At 33.0% G+C, this 4,781-nt stretch overlaps 1 long non-coding RNA gene across 1 annotated transcript; it reads left to right on the forward strand.

The window, feature by feature from the left end:
• Positions 1-446: 446 nt before the first annotated feature.
• LOC139858483 (uncharacterized) lies at positions 447-2,799 on the forward strand. The gene is made up of 3 exons (XR_011762963.1): positions 447-830; positions 1,510-2,279; positions 2,700-2,799. It is a non-coding gene; the product is annotated as an uncharacterized lncRNA (long non-coding RNA).
• The last annotated feature ends 1,982 nt before the right edge of the window (positions 2,800-4,781 follow it).

Consider the following 4,781-nt stretch of genomic DNA (forward strand, 5'->3'; position numbering starts at 1 on the left):
AACCCCAAATTCATCCATCTTCAGCAATCAGATCATTCATAAAATAAAATAACTATGACACTCAAAATGAATCTTAGCAGTTAACTGCAGTAGTAGTACAAGACCCATCAAAACCCAAAGTTACAAAGGTCACGTTTTCCATTTTTTTTTTTTTAAATTAACGTAAATGGCAACAAGATCCATGAAATTGCAGCAAGAAAATCCTAGAAATACCAAAAAGAACTCTCACAGATTCACAAAATTGCAGTTGGCGGTAGAGTGGAGGTCGACGGCGGCGTCGAGGCTGGAAGTTTGATGGTTTTAGCGGCGGCGACCACACCACTGTTGCCTGCCTTTTGAAGTATTCTAGATCTCACTACTGAACTTTAAACACACAACTTAAAATTGGCCGTCCCTTTCACAAACTCCCCCAAAACTACATCTCTCCCGCCCTACTGAAGAAAAAAAACAACGCCCAATTGTGACTTACCTGCGCTCCTCCCTCCCTCTCCTCTCTCTCTCTGCTCTTCCCTCTGCGATTCTTCTTTGACCCTACGGTTTCTGATTCCGTTTCAACCGCCGGAATTAACCATCGGCTCCTTCAATTTCGTCATCAGATGGTTGATTTTTGGTTGGGCGCGGTTTCAATACAACCCTAGGGTTTTGGATTTCGTGCGATTATCATCTAAGGTTGGGGGTTTTGAATTCCCGTCGGCGACTATGCTTCAACCCTGTGAGCTAACTGATTTATCGTTGTTTCTTTCACAAACAAGGCCCAAAACGACATTCGTTTGCTTAGCGGTCTGATTGTTGTTAGATATGTCCGGGTTTTGCATCGTTGTCGACATCAGGTATCATTATCAAATAGTTTTTACAAACTGTTAATGGTAAATGCATTTATCTATGTTATGAAAGAAAGAAACAAAACGTTGAAATTGTTAAGGCAGAAAAAGATAATGTTTAAGTGGGTTCACTATTTTGTATGTGTATACTATAATATTCTAAGTCTATATGTTACCACTGATTAGGTATGAAGATAAGTTAACATATAATATTGCAAATTAATGCAACATTGGCTAAAATTTGTTGTTATTTTGATATGATTTTGACATGATTAAGGGTTTACGAGCAAGAATTTGTATTGATCGTTAAGGGTCAGTGCCAATTTTAATGGAGGAGCCAAGAGGTTCATATTGTTAAATGAAAATAACAAAATAACAGTTGAGTGTTTATATGAACGTATGGCAGAATCAAGCAATGGCTTTTTATACAAGTACAACACTTTGCGTTGTTAAATGAGTTTTGTTGTTTATGATATATATGTATATATGTATATATATATATATATATCCTCAATCTTTTTCGTGTATGCCTATCGTTTTAATGCGACTGTTTGTTGTTGTGCATGTCATATATGTATTATGTTTCGGTTTGGGTATGAAAAGGAATTGATAACAGTTATTATGGGAATGGGAGGAGAATACTAATTTGGGAGTTTAAGTAATTTTATTTGTTGTTACATTTTCACAGCTTGCTAAATCTGTGATGGTGAAATATATGTGTGACCTCGGTCACTTCTTGGCAAGACAACATATTGGTTGTAGCCATGGTGACTGATTAAATGTTTCTGATGCAAATAAAGTAATATGTTGATGTCTCCGGAAATACCAGCTACTACACGGAGTTTGGTTGCCGTCTTAGGACGTGGTAGCCTCTTTGTTGCTAAATGATTATAGTAAAAAAAAAGTACGTTTTACCATGATTTGCAACACCGTTGTTTAGTTGGAATTTCTATTAGTGACAACGTCTTTTGGTACTCACAACTCAAGAAGGTTTAATAAAATAGGCTGTGATGATAAAAAAAAAAAAGTGGGAGTTGGGTCGAGCAACGAGAAAAAATTAGTTTGTATCTTGGCGGGGCAATCTAAAGAATGCAGCCATGGCGATTCATATTCTTTTGCTTGATTTTAAACACGAATCTGAGCCTCATTTTTTCTTTTCTTTTTTCTCCTTATTAAATTTTTGTTGGTATTGCTATTGTTATTGACTAATCCATGGAGTGCAGGAACTTTTAAAGATAAATTAACAGTCAAACAGTGCAGGTCACAAATGATCTAGACACAACTAATTCACAAACTTCGTTTGCTGTGATCACAGTCTACATGGTACTTGCAACATTTTCAATAACAGGTTCAGAGTTTGTATGGGTAATAGTTGTGTAACTCAATCATTCGCACAATCTTCTCCTGATTGATTACTATATTATGTATCTACAATGGCTGTAACTTCGAGTATTGTGGGTAATGTTTCTTTCTTTCTTTTTTCTAAGATATTGCTATCTGCTATTGATATTTGAGCAATTTGTTTCTTTGCTGCTGTTTATGGGTACATTCAGGCTGATAACAGCAGTTTACATCCTCAAATCTCAATGTTTATTTGGTACCACACTTTGCTTATTTGTCATAGCTTACCATATATAATGCTATGCTGCATATTTATAGAATAGCTTTTTAATAATGCAAATTCCATTCATGTTAACTAATATATGTTGGTAAATTTTTATGTGATGTTTATGTTCTTTGCTATGCTATTGTTTATTTAAAACTGTTAAACTTTAGAAAATACAAAGTTACACAGTAATAAACGTTGGCCAACTTTTCTTATAAATATATATTTTTTTATTTTTTTAACATATATGGTTGTTCAAAAATAAACATTAGGACTTCGTCCGAAGAAGAAGTGCAAGCCTTGGTGGAGTTAATACAGCCTTTGGTAATCGTAAAAGAAGATTTAGTACGAGCTACTTGGATACCTCAAGGTTCGTCAAAATTTAATTTAGAAGTGATAAAAGTGACGGGCACTTTTTGTTTCACATAATAACGATGTTAAAACATGATTACCATAATGACAAATTTTTATTAAAATGATAAGGAGTTTTGATTCAGCTAAAGAACAAACGAATAGTTGTTCAGCCCATTTGATCAGTTTCATATGCTGCTAATTTTTATTTTATCACCTGACCCGTAAGATTTAAAAGTAACCAAAAAACCTCATTCACAAGTAAAAATGAAGTCAGATATGTTGCTTCTTTTCACTAAGTACCCACTTTAACTTTCGCATTTTCTACATTTTGAAAAGTATAAGTGAAAAAAAGAAAAAGAAAAACATCATGACGCGTTTCATCGTTAGCCATAGGTATGACCAATACTTTCTTTATCGCTTATAAAATCATTTGTGGACCTCTTGAGCAACTGTATTTGTTTTTTGTTACAAACAACCCATAAAATGATAAAATGATAGCCTAAAAAACATCCACACTAGAAAAAGACTAACATCCAAGAAAACATCCTTAAATTGCAGGTACAGAAACAGAGACCACATCTACAAAAAGAATGCTCTTCCAAGAGAGCCAATGCATAGAACCAAAGAAAAAAGAATGGGTGACAATGCAACTCTTATGTCTGTAGCTAGTGTGTGCGAGGTGTAGTATAAAATAGATTATATTTTACTACGAAATACTATTAAATACGATACAATTTTACACAAGTTATTTATTTATTTATAGAATGGATATATCTAAACCTTGCTACAACACTTATAGGCAGTGTACCTAATCGTAGAGTAGTGTAGTTTTTAGTAAGTTCGGTTCGTTCCACAGGGATACAACTAAATTTAGCGCTATATTTATTTTAAACTATATTTGTATAAAAGGGGGTTTTTACCGTTTAGTGACTGGTTTGTCGATTTTATGTCTTAAGTCACAATTAAAACCTAATGTAAAATATTAAATATAAATATAACTTAATTTAAAGCGTAAAGTAAATAACGATAAATAAAAATGCGATAATTAAAAGTGCAATAAATTAAACTACGATAAATAAAATGACGATAAATAAAAGTACGATGAGATATAAAATAAAGGAATTATGCTTATTTAAACTTCGGTAATCATGATGTTCGACGTGTTGATTTTAGTTTATTACCGAGGGTTAATTGTCCTTTGTCCTGGTTTATTTGATACGTCCATCTGGTTTTTATACATAATGGTCCATCAGTCATAAATATAAAGTGCGAGTGTCATCGTCAAATTATCCTTATACCTGAAGTCAAATATTCCAACTAATTGGGGACTTAAACTGTAATAAGGTTTTAATACATTGTTAATGATTACACCAGGTTATCGACTGTGTGCAATCCAAGGTTTTAATACTTTATTAACAATTACACCAAGTGTCCTTGTATGTAATCCACCCCATTTTAATGAGTCCATTGACTATTAATCCATCTCCGTGTCCGGTTAAATGAACGATTATTAGTATTTATAAATATCCCGCCCATCGTATTCGATCGAGTGTATGTGGTTATTTATAATTACCTCAAATTGTAAATCTCTATATTAAATTAACGAACTATCATTCATTTAAACAAATATAAAGCCCATTAATAGCCCATAGTCCAATTTCCACAAGTGTCGGTCTTTTGTCCAAACCCCAATTATGGTCCAAAGCCCAATAACCCCGTCTTTAATATTTAGTCCAACATCATGATTACTTCGGATTAAATAAGCATAATAATAACTTAGCTACGAGACATTAATTTAAAAAGGTTGAACATAACTTACAACGAGTATTAATCGAGTAGTGTTACACGGACAGAATTTCGACTTACAAACTTAAAATATTCGCCACTATAACCTTATTATTATTAACTTAGTATTAAAATTATAATTATAAAATATAAATATAAATATATATCAGAGAGTGAAAGAGATAGTTGATGAAAAGTGTAAAAATTCGTCGACC

Source organism: Rutidosis leptorrhynchoides, chromosome 7 (assembly GCF_046630445.1).
Source record: "Rutidosis leptorrhynchoides isolate AG116_Rl617_1_P2 chromosome 7, CSIRO_AGI_Rlap_v1, whole genome shotgun sequence".
NCBI classification, from domain to species: domain Eukaryota; kingdom Viridiplantae; phylum Streptophyta; class Magnoliopsida; order Asterales; family Asteraceae; genus Rutidosis; species Rutidosis leptorrhynchoides.